Source organism: Arachis ipaensis, chromosome B6 (genome assembly GCF_059453495.1).
Source record: "Arachis ipaensis isolate K30076 ecotype BB chromosome B6, ASM5945349v1, whole genome shotgun sequence".
NCBI classification, from domain to species: Eukaryota; Viridiplantae; Streptophyta; class Magnoliopsida; order Fabales; family Fabaceae; genus Arachis; species Arachis ipaensis.
The window spans coordinates 20,799,552-20,812,477 of record NC_142441.1 but is presented as its reverse complement, the minus strand read 5'-3'; the positions used below and the strand labels follow the sequence as shown (position 1 = coordinate 20,812,477).

Genomic DNA, 12,926 nt, shown 5'->3' with positions numbered 1-12,926 from the left:
GCTTGCTTTTTCTCTTTTTTTTTTTGCCATTTTTTTTTCTACAAGCTTTTGTATTCACTGCTTTTTCTTGCTTCAAGAATCAATTTTATGATTTTTCAGATTATCAAATAACATTTCTCCTTATCATCATTCTTTCAAGAGCCAACATATGCACTGTTCAAGCATACATTCAGAAAATAAAAAGTGTTGCCACCACATCAAAATAATTAAACTAGTTTCAAAGATGAATTCAAAACCATGTACTTCTTGTTCTTTTGTTTTTAAAATATTTTTCATTTAAGAGAGGTGATGGATTCATATTCACTATTTTAAGGCATAGACACTTGAATACTAATGATCATGTAATAAGACACAAATATAGATAAACATTTAACATAAAAATGAAAAACAGAAAATTTAAGAACAAGGAATGAGTCCACCTTAGTGATGGTGGCGTTTTCTTCTTGAGGAACCATTGATGTCCTTGAGCTCTTCTATGTCTCTTTCTTGTCTTTGTTGCTCCTCCCTCATTACTCTTTGATCTTCTCTAATTTCATGAAGGATGATGGAGTGCGCTTGATGTTCCACCCTTAGTTGCTCCCAATAATTGTGTGGAGGAAAATGTATCCCCTGAGGTATCTCAGGGATCTCTTGATTTGCAGTCAAATATTCTACCACTGAGCTATAGATCCTTGGGATGAATCTCTCCATCTCCTATGACTCAGAGGTGGAAGCTTTTGTCTTCTCTTTTCTCTTTCTAGAGGTTTGTCTGGCCTTAGGTGCCATCAATAGTTATGAAAAAATAAAAAAGCTATGCCTTTACCACACCAAACTTAGAATATTGCTCGTCCTCGAGCAAAAGAAGAAAGAATAGTAGAAGAAGAAGAAGATATGGAGGTGAGTTGATGGTTTGAATTTGAGTGGGTAGGTGTAGGTGGGTGTATGATGGTTCTGGAGGAGTAATGGATGTGAGTGGTGAAGGGTTCTTGGGAAAGGGTGATATAGGATTATGAGGAGGTAAGGTGAGTAAAGGTATGTGGGGATCCTGTGGGGTCCACAGATCCTGAGGTGTCAAGGATTTGCATCCCTGCACCAATTAGGCATGTAAAATGCCTTTGCATGCAATTCTGGCGTTTAAACGCCGAATTGGTGCTTGTTCTGGGCGTTCAGCGCCCAGATGCAGCATGTTTCTGGCGTTGAACGCCAGTTCTATGCTTGTTTCTGACGTTCAGCGCCAGCTTTTCCTCAGTGTGCATTTCTGGCATCTGAACGCCAGGATGCTGCTTGTTTCTGGCGTTCAACACCAGATCCATGCTCTATTCTGGCATTGAACACCAGCTAGATGCTCCTTACTGGCGTTTAAACGCCAATAAGATCCTCCTCCAGGGTGTGATTTTTCTTCTACTGTTTTTGATTCTGTTTTTAATTTTTTTATTTATTTTGTGACTCCACATGATCATGAACCTAATAAAACATGAAATAACAATAAAAATAAATTAAAATTAGATAAATAAAAATTGGGTTGCCTCCCAACAAGCGCTTCTTTAATGTCAATAGCTTGACAGTGGGCTCTCATGGAGCCTCACAGATGTTTAGAGCATTGTTGAGACTCCCCAACACCAAACTTAGAGTTTGGATATGGGAGTTCAACACCAAACTTAGAGTTTGGTTGTGGCCTCCCAACACCAAGCTTAGAGTTTGACTGTGGGGGCTCTGATTGACTCTGTTTTGAGAGAAGCTTACTGTGCCTCTTTTCCATGTTTACAGAAGGATGTCCTTGAGTTTTAAACTTAAGGGAGTCCTCATTCAATTGAAGGACTAGTTCACCTCTGTTAACATCAATCACAGCTCTTGTTGTGGCTAGGAAGGGTCTTCCAAAGATGATGGATTCATCCTCATCCTTCCCAGTATCTAGGACTAAGAAATCAGCAGGGATGTAAAGGCCTTCAACCTTTACTAACACGTCCTCTACTTGTCCATAAACCTGTTTTCTTGAATTGTCTGCCATCTCTAATGAGATTTTAGCAGCTTGCACCTCAAAGATTCCCAGTTTCTCTGTTACAGAGAGGGGCATGAGGTTTATTCCTGACCCCAGGTCACATAGAGCCTTCTCAAAGGTCATGGTGCCTATGGTACAAGGTATTAGGAACTTTCCAAGATCTTGTTTCTTCTGAGGCAATCTCAGTTGATCCAATGCATTTAGTTCATTGGTGAACAGGGGAGATTCATCTCCCCAAGTCTCATTACCAAATAAATTGGCATTCAGCTTTATGATTGCACCAAAGAACTTGGCAACTTGTTCTTCAGTGACATCCTTATTCTCTTCAGAAGAAGAATACTCATCAGAACTCATGAATGGCATAAGGAGGTTCAATGGAATCTCTATGGTCTCTAGATGAGTCTCAGATTCCTTTGGTTCCTCAGAGGAAAACTCCTTATTGAACACTGGACGTCCCAGGAGGTCTTCCTCACTGGGATTCACGTCCTCAACCTCCCTTACAGGTTCGGCCATGGTAATTAATTCAATGGCCTTGCACTCTCCTTTTGGATTCTCTTCTGTATTGCTTGGGAGAGTACTAGGGGGGTTTCAGTGATTCTTTTACTCAGCTGGCCCACTTGTGCTTCCAAATTTCTAATGGAGGACCTTGTTTCATTCATGAAACTCACAGTGGCCTTAGATAGATCAGAGACTAAGTTTGCTAAATTAGAGGTATTTTGTTCAGAGTTCTCTGTCTGTTGCTGAGTGGATGATGGAAATGGCTTGCTATTGCTAAACCTGTTTCTTTCACCATTATTAAAGCCTTGTTGAGGCTTTTGTTGATCCTTCCATGAGAGATTTGGGTGATTTCTCCATGAGGGATTATAGGTGTTTCCATATGGTTCACCCATGTAATTCACCTCTGCTATTGCAGGGTTCTCAGGATCATAAGCTTCTTCTTCAGAAGATGCCTCTTGAGTACTGTTGGATGCAGCTTGCATTCCATTCAGACTCTGAGAAATCATATTGACTTACTGAGTCAATATTTTATTCTGGGCCAATATGGCATTCAGAGTATCAATTTCAAGAACTCCCTTCTTCTGAGGCATCCCATTACTCACAGGATTCCTCTCAGAAGTGTACATGAACTGGTTATTAGCAACCATGTCAATGAGTTCTTGAGCTTCTGCAGGCGTTTTCTTTAGGTGAATGGATCTACCTGCAGAAGTATCCAATGACATCTTAGCTAATTCAGACAGACCATCATAGAATATATCCAGGATGGTCCATTCTGAAAGCATGTCAGAAGGACACTTTTTGGTCAGTTGCTTGTATCTCTCCCAAGCTTCGTAGAGGGATTCACCTTCCTTCTGTCTGAAGGTTTGAACATCCACTCTAAGCTTGCTCAGCTTTTGAGGAGGAAAGAACTTGGCTAAGAAAGCCGTGATCAGCTTATCCCAAGAGTTCAGACTATCTTTGGGTTGAGAGTCCAACCACACTCTAGCTCTGTCTCTTACAGCAAAAGGGAAAAGCATGAGCCTGTAGACTTCAGGATCTACTCCATTAGTCTTAACAGTATCACAGATCTGCAAAAATTTAGTTAAAAACTGAAAAGGATCTTCAGATGGAAGTCCATGGAACTTGCAGTTCTGCTGCATCAGAGAAACTAATTGAGGTTTCAGCTCAAAATTGTTTGCTCCAATGGTGGGGATGGAGATGCTTCTTCCATGTAAATTAGAATTAGGTGCAGTAAAGTCACCAAGCATCCTCCTTGCATTATTATTATTTTCGACTGCCATCTCCTCTTCCTGTTCAAAAATTTCTGTAAGGTTATCTCTGGATTGTTGTATTTTAGCTTCTCTTAGTTTCCTCTTCAGAGTCCTTTCAGGTTCAGGGTCTGCTTCAACAAGAATGTTCTTGTCCTTGCCCCTGCTCATATGAAAAAGAGGGAACAGAAAAATAATAATAATAGGGATCCTTTTTACCCAGGTATAGAGGTTCCCCTGTGTGAGTAGAAGAAGAAAAGAATGTAATGTAAAGAAGGGAAGAAGAGAAAATTCGAACACAGATGGAAGAGTGGGTTCGAATTTGGGTGAGATGAGGTGTTAGTAGATGAATAAATAAATAGAAGGAAATGAGAGAGAAAGAGAATTTTCGAAAATAATTTTTGAAAATGAGTTGATGATTTTCGAAAATTGAAGGAGAGTTAAAATTAAAATTTAAAATTTAAACAATTAATTAACTAAAAAGAATTTTTGAAAAAGGGGGAGGTATTTTCGAAAATTGGAGAGGGATAGTTAGTTAGGTAGTTTTGAAAGAGATAAGAAACAAACAAAAAGTCAATTAGTTAGTTGAAACAAATTTTGAAAATCAATTTTTAAAAGATAAGAAGATAAGGAGTTAGAAAAGATATTTTAAAATCAAATTTTTGAAAAAGATCATATTTTAAAAAAGATATGATAGGAAGATATGATTAGAATTAGTTTTGAAAAAGATTTGATTTTTTTAATCACAATTAATGACTTGATTCACAAGAAATCACAAGATATGATTCTAGAACTTAAAGTTTGAATCTTTCTTAACAAGCAAGTAACAAACTTAAAATTTTTGAATCAAAACATTAATTGTTGATGATATTTTTGAAAATAAATAAGAAAAATGAAAAAGATTTTATTTTTGAAAAAGATTTTGAAAAAAGATAAGATTTTTAAATTGAAATTTTGATTTGACTCATAAAAACAACTAAGTTTTAAAAAGTTTTGAAAAAGTCAATTCAAATTTTCGAAATTTATGAGTGAAAAAGGGAAAGATGTTTTTTTTTTTTTGAATTTTTAATGATGAAAGAGAAAAACATAAAAATGATGCAATGCATGAAAATTTTGGATCAAAACAATGAATGCATGCAAGAATGCTATGAATGTCAAGATAAACACCAAGAACACTTTGAAGATTATGATGAACATCAAGAACATATTTTTTTGAAAGATTTTCAATGCAAAGAAAACATGCAAGACACCAAACTTAGAAATTTTTTATGTACAGACACTATGAATGCAAGAATGCATATGAAAAACAAGAAAAGACACAAAACAAGAAAATATGAAGATCAAACAAGAAGACTGGCCAAGAACAACTTGAAGATCATGAAGAACACTATGAATGCATGAATTTTCGAAAAAATGCATAAATCTTTAGAAAAAATGCAATTGACACCAAACTTGAAATTGACTCAAGACTCAAACAAGAAACACAAAATATTTTTTTTATTTTTATGATTTTATGATTTTTTTGGATTTTTCGAAAATTATTTGAAAAAGGAAATAAGGATTTCAAAATTTTTAATATGAATCCCAGGAATCTTTTAATATTAGCCTAAAGCTCTAATCCAAGGGTTAGACATGGCTTACTAGCCAGCCAAGCTTTAGAATACACATCAGTCATAAACAGCAGATGGATTAGGAACAACTAGCTTGCTCTTGTGATGATGGTTTGGGAGCCTCAGTCTAAGAATTTAGACATGGCTTTGCAGCCAGCCAGGCTTCAACATGCTTCATGAAACTCTAGAATTCATTCTTAAAAATTCTGAAGAACAATATATTTTTGAAAAGATTTATAATTTTTTTTTTCGAAAATAAAAGAAAAATTTTTGAAAATTTTTTTTTGAAAACAAAATAAGAAGAAAATTACCTAATCTGAGCAACATGATGAACCGTCAGTTGTCCAAACTCGAACAATCCCCCACAACGGCACCAAAAACTTGATATACGAAATTGTGATCCTGAGGTTGTAAAATTTGTTGTTCGTTCTCTCCCTGGTAATGGCGCCAACAAACTGGTGCACAATACCATGGTCCAAACATAACTTCACAACTTCGCACAACTAACCAGCAAGTGCACTGGGTCGTCCAAGTAATAAAACCTTACGTGAGTAAGGGTCGATCTCACGGAGATTGTTGGTATGAAGCAAGCTATGGTCACCTTGTAAATCTCAGTCAGGCGGATATCAAATGGTTATGGAGTTTTCGAATAATAATAATAAATAAATAGAAAATAAAGATAAAAATACTTATGTATATCATTGGTGAGAATTTCAGATAAGCGTATAGAGATGCTTGCGTTCCTCTGAATCTCTGCTTTTCCGCTGTCTTCATCCAATCAGTCTTCCTCCTTTCTATGGCAAACTTTATGTAAGGGCATCACCGTTGTCAATGGTTACATCCCATCCTCTCTGTGAAAATGGTCCGATGCGCTGTCACTGCATGGCTAATCATCTGGAGGTTCTCGATCATACTGGAATAGGATTTACTATCCTTTTGTGTTTGTCACTACGCCCAGCACTCGCGAGTTTGAAGTTCGTCACAGTCATTCAATCCCTGAATCCTACTCGGAATACCACAGACAAGGTTTAGACTTTCCAGATTCTCATGAATGCCGCCATCAATCTAGCTTATACCACGAAGATTCTGATTAAGAGATCCAAGAGATAATCATCCAATCTAAGGTGGAACGGAAGTGGTTGTCAGGCACGCATTCGTATGGGAATGATGATGATTGTCACGTTCATCACATTCATATTGAAATGCGAATGAATATCTTAGAAGCGGAATAAGTTGAATTGAATAGAGAAACAGTAGTACTTTGCATTAATTCGTGAGGGACAGCAGAGCTCCACACCTTAATCTATGGTGTGTAGGAACTCTACCGTTGAAAATACATAAGTGATAAGGTCCAGGCATGGCCGAATGGCCAGCCCCCAAACGTGATTAATATGATCCTAAGATGAACTAAAAATCATAAGATGATCCGATGATCTAAATACAATAGTAAAAAGTCCTATTTATACTAAACTAGTTACTAGGGTTTACAGAAGTAAGTAATTGATGCATAAATCCACTTTCGGGGCCCACTTGGTGTGTGCTTGGGCTGAGCTTGAAGTTTACACGTGGAGAGGTCATTCTTGGAGTTGAACGTCAGTTTGTAACGTGTTTCTGGTGTTCAACTCTGGCTTGTGACGTGTTTCTGGCGTTTAACTCCAGACTGCAGCGTAGAACTGGCGTTCAACGCCCTTTTGCGTCATCTAAACTCGGCCAAAGTATGGACTATTATATATTGCTGGAAAGCCCTGGATGTCTACTTTCTAACGCAATTGGAAGCGTGCTATTTTGAGTTCTGTAGCTCCAGAAAATCCACTTTAAGTGCAGGGAGGTCAGAATCCAACAGCATCAGCAGTCCTTCTTCTACCTCTGAATCTGATTTTTGCTCAAGTCCCTCAATTTCATCCAGAAAATACCTGAAATCACAGAAAAATACACAAACTCATAGTAAAGTCCAGAAATGTGAATTTAACATAAAAACTAATAAAAAATTCCTAAAAGTAACTAGATCCTACTAAAAACAATGCCAAAAAACGTATAAATTATCCGCTCATCACCTACGCGTGGGAGTGCGTTTTGCCAAAAATTTTACTAAGTTAAAAAGCTGCAGATTTTCATTTTTAAACCTCAAATTTCCACTACACATAACTTCTTCTACAAAATTCATTTTTCAACCATTTCCGAACTCTTGAAAAGATCTTTGAATAAACTTTCATAAAAATCTAATTTTGAAGAATTCCAACCTCTGTGGATCGAGTTACGGACCTCCAAACTTGGTCAAAAATCAATTTTTACCCAAACATAAAAATCACCAATTTTTTCAATGTTCACAAGGCAAATTTATTTCCACTCATCCAAATGGCCACAACCCAACCACATTCACATAATTACACTCAACCAAAACCAAACCTACCTCATCTACACAATTTCACCCAAAAACATCAAATTTCACACCTCAATTCCTCAAACCTTATTATTCAATAATCAAACCAATTATTCACACATTCAATATCTAAAATCTATCCAATATAATCTCTTATATCATCACACAATACATACATCAACTTACCTTCCTTACCTCTTCCCAACCTCCGGCCCAATATTCACGGCCTCCTGCCCAATTTCACAATTTAAATACATATTTCACGAACCAACATTCATTATCCAATTCATTAAATTCTTAACAAACCAAATATACAAATTCATACAATTCTCAACCCAATCATTAATTCACATTACACATCTATTATGCATATTAGTACCAACTATTTGCACAATCCAAACTTATCCTGGGGGCATCTAGCCTAGAATTCATGTTAGAGTATCCCTAAACAACCAAAATCACAAGATTTCAACACTAACTATCCAAAAATGCATAACAGTGAGGAATTTTGAAAACTGGGCAGAGATGAATAGAGTAATTACCACAAAACTTAGATAGAATTGTAGAGGATGAGAAGAGCAACGCGTGGCCGTAAATCGCTCGTCAATCAGAGTTCCGGAGAAAAAGTTATGGTGATTTGAAGATTGAAGTTGAAGTTGGAACCCTCACCTCTCACCCCTCTCCCATTTCAGCGCCCCACTCCCTTTCTTTAGGGTAAAATGAGCTGAAATGCTCATAACTAATGTTTATATATGTTGGGTCTTGGGCCCACTTGAGCCCGGTTCATTTATTTTAGTCCGTTGGCCCAATTTTGGGCCAAAACCTTTAAGATTAGAGTTTTAAATCGCATTTTAAATATTTCTATCTTCCCTAATTATAACTCCTATTTTCTTGGCCTTATTCACTTATAATTAATTTTCTCAGCTGCAGTACTAGACAGATCTCAGCCGGTACTGCCAGTCAAAATTTCAGTACGCATTTTTACGCAGAAAACTATGTTTTCTGACTCAGAAAAATCCACTAAGTCCAAATATCATATTTAAATTATCAAATTCTGATTGCTAGATTTTCTAACCATATTCGCTCCTATTTAATTTATTATTTAATTAATTACGGTTTGACTGGGTTTTACACTCATAGCGTGCGCGAAAATAGTCCACCAAAACAACCTGTCTCTTGCGGAGGCGCTTGTAAAGCATATCGAGTTATTGACAGTATTTAGGTTGGAGCCATGCGCAAAGTAGCCACCTACTTTGTCGAAACCCTCGCTTGCCGAATCTACAGCCTACTATACCCCCGGATCTTGACGCCTCGATGCTGGAGCTGAGGCCGAATGAGACCAAAGCGGTGGCGGTTCTTCATCTTGAGGATGAGGCAAAGGATGAATTCGTTGGAGATAATTCAAGAAAGATGAGATAATGCAATAATAGTGGTGGTAAAGAGAAGGAGGTTGTGATTAGCAGCGTCGACAAAAATGAGAGTGATAAACTAATGGTTACTGAGAAAGAGGATAGATTAATATTGAAGATTTAGAGATAGAAATAAAGAATGATGGTAATAATGGTGAAAAGATGGATAATTTAGAATTTTTAAATAATTTTTTAATATTTAAATAATTTTGTTATACAAAATCTATATTTTATGTGTATAATTGTAATTTTTTTTCATAAATAAATTTATCAATATTTAAAACTTCTCTAAGAAAAAATAATAGTTATATTCTAATTCTAATCCTAATATGTAATATCACCCTCAGTTTACGGGAAAAGTTGATTTTCCCCCTTCTTTTTAGTTAATGTAAATTGATCAGTTATCCAAGCTGTCCCATCTTTTTGGTTTCGTTGAAATTAAAAAGTCAAAAGTAAAAGAAAAAGAAGGATTATTATTGTTAAGGAAAGGTAACTAAGATATTTTTTATATGAAAATAATATAAATAAAATGATAAATAAATTTTTTAAAATTTATATTTTAAATAGATTAATTTTTAAAAAAAAAATATTAATAAAATTTTTTGTAATATTAGACATTGACAAGATAGTTTAAATTAAAATTTTTTATCTTAATTATAAAAATTAATTTAAAGGTAATGTGTTCACATTTATTATTTTATAAAACTTTATTAATATATTTTTTTCAGAAATTAATTTGTTCGAAGCGAAATTTTTAGGAATTTATTTGTCAATTTATTCTAATTAAAATATGTATTATATTATATAAGTTTGTTAAATATATTAAATTATTTAATTATTTTTAATTATTATTTTATATAAAAATATTTTAATGTAAATAATCATCTTAAAAAAGAAGATCTGTAAAGAAAATGGTAGAATAAAAAATCTTGTATCAGTTTTGCTATTTTAATTTAATAATTTACATCTTGTAATAATTTACTACTCGTGTACACTAGCTATGACGAAAACATCGTACGAAGGCTTAAATGATTCATGGCCTAGCTATAATTGAGGGTAAATAAATTGGTCAAATATTAGAGATAAAGGCCCAACTACTAGTTGTTTTTTTTTTTTTGGTCAGTGTACTAGTTGTTAAATACCTTTTTGTTCTCCCCGCTTTCTATTTTTTTTTCTTTTATTTTGGGACCCTGGCCCCTTCTTTACCCAAAAATAGAATTGAAATCATTGGCTAATGATGACCGAATTCATACATGATACAAGAGTTTATATTTTAGTTACAAAGAGTAAATAATATCAAGCAACTTGAACTGGTCGAGTGGTCAATTCACTCATCCGCTTAAGTAAATATTGGGGGTTCGAATTTTGCCGCAACAACTCAGATCCTTATATCATGCAAGTGTGATGGTGCTGATTGAACTTGAGAAGGGGAGGTTGAATCAAGTTTGTATAGTTTGTATTAAGTTAAATTTCCGATTCTGTTTTCGCAGAAACTTAAGTTGCAGGAGATTATTTCATTTTATCTCATGTGCAGAACAGAAAAAGAGTGAGGAAGAGAAGAAAGAGACCAGCATATATCCTGATTTGGATTCTTGGTGCAATGAATCTTACGTTCAGTCTCCACCACAAACTATGGTGAAATTTTTACTATTATCCACTGATTACATTCACTAATACTATTAAATTACACCCTAATTCAACTAGTATCTACCCCTAAGCTTTCTTCACCAAAGCTTAGCTACGCAAAGTGCTTTCCCAACTTGGAAGGAAAATCCTAACAGATTCAAAACTCACCAAGTGCTAACCCAACTTTGTAAGGAAAACTAATTCTAGTTCAACAACTCAATTACATCAGAAAACAGTGACTATTATGCTTCTCTCTTACCTTTTCTCTCTTGGCTTTTCAACCTCACATAATCAGTCTTTTCTCAAAACATAAAATGACTTAAGACAACCATAACAAAGAAAATCAGAAATTAAGCTTGAGTAGAAGAAAAAGATTTCAGCTCCATGTTAGAGATGATGCTTTGAGTGTGTGTGCTCTCTTTTTCTTCCTTTGAAATGTTGAAATGAGACTTTTTATATATCTTCAGCTTGTCTTCATTTTTGCTTCTTATTACTTTTGCTTGTCCTTGCTGCCCGTTGGAGCTGTCACAGCTGGCTGTAATCCTTCTCCATCATGCTCCACTACTTCTGCTGGTCGAGGAGCCCGACCACCACCTCTGTAGTCCTTTGCTTTTCTTTCTTTCTTGGCATGCACTCCTTTTTCATTCTTCTCCATAACCCCTGCTGCTATTGCTCTTTGCTCGTTTGTGTTTTGCTCAACCATGATCCAAAATGATGCTCATGGGTTAGTGGGGTGTCCTTGTATCCTTCTTGCTTTATTAGAGCAACACTTATCCTTTTCTCTTTCCAACTGTCCTCTTATTACTTTTAACAAATACATAACCATTTAATTGCTGAACGGTGCTATGAGAAGCATTAGCCTTGTTCATTAACTTAAAGCATCAAGGAACAAATGAGCTGCCTTCTATTTGCTGTGATGGGCTTAAAGTTTGGAGATGTAACACTTTAATTTACTGAAGCATTACTGGAGTGGGCTGAAACAACATTTGATTAGGTTTGCATCACTTAGCACATAATTAAATATATTTGAGCTTTAACCCAATAAATATTTGTCATCATTTGTATAACCCAAAATCATCTTAAACTTAAAAAGGTATATTTGTTCCAATTTTTTTATATCTCTTCACAATCCTTCATGGTATTGCCGGAGAAAAAGTTTTTGGATGTAATTCTTTTTTTGCTGTGATTTCCTTTAACCTATCATGTATATGTTTCTCCTCCGAGGAATCCAATAACCCTAAATTTAGGGAAAAAGAAAAAGAAGATCATCTAGAAATAATATATTGATTTTATTAGTCATATCTTCAAGTAATTTAAAATTTTAAATATAACAGTTTTAGATTTAAAACCGGATATTTCATTTGTAAATTTACCGAATTAAACACTTATGGATGACTCAACTAACAAATAGAAAATAAGTTATAATATCATCGTATCATAATTAATTCATCTTTAAAAGTGTAAGCTATTAAAATTTAACAATATGTTTTTCTGGTCACAATGAACAGAATTTTGACACATCATTCATAATAGTTATTTTGTTAAAATCATATTGGAGTTGGTTTAATATTGATAATAACATAGACATAGGACCTTTTTTTTTTTTTGGTGACTAGACATAGGACCTTTTTATGTGTAGATCAGATAGTATGTATTAGAATATTTATACTGTCAATGCATATTATCCCCCCCCCCTCCCTTTTCTTCCTTTCTCTTTATAAACAAACTGGTTAATTAAAATGATATGCAGAAAATATTAGACGGACCTAACATGCAGAAAAAGTAATGAAGGTGGTTATTTATAGGTAGGTTCACTAATAAAACAGTATTCTAGCTATGACATACATGCATACGTACATGTTTAAAATAAAATAATTTGTGGCGTATTTTTTATACGATTATCATTACTTAACTCACTAGAAAGGGTATAGCCGTAGTATATTATATCACTAGTACAATATAGAATTTATTAGGTGCAATGCATAAGAGTAGTCATTGACGACAGCCTGGGAAGAATTACTGAAATAGTCAATATATATTTGATGACAGAAAATTAAGAACAAGTAATGGTGAAAATGACACTACATAATCAGTTAATTAACCATGCATGTCACTAAGGAAATGTTGAGCATAACGAGTTGCCCAATCATACTACAATCATATATACCGCGTTCTTTT

The 12,926-nt window shown here is 34.8% G+C and overlaps 1 non-coding gene across 1 annotated transcript; it reads left to right on the top strand.

The window, feature by feature from the left end:
* The first annotated feature begins 3,252 nt into the window (after positions 1-3,252).
* On the top strand, positions 3,253-3,360 carry LOC148554834 (small nucleolar RNA R71). The gene has a single exon (XR_015888154.1). It is a non-coding gene; the product is annotated as a small nucleolar RNA R71 (small nucleolar RNA).
* The last annotated feature ends 9,566 nt before the right edge of the window (positions 3,361-12,926 follow it).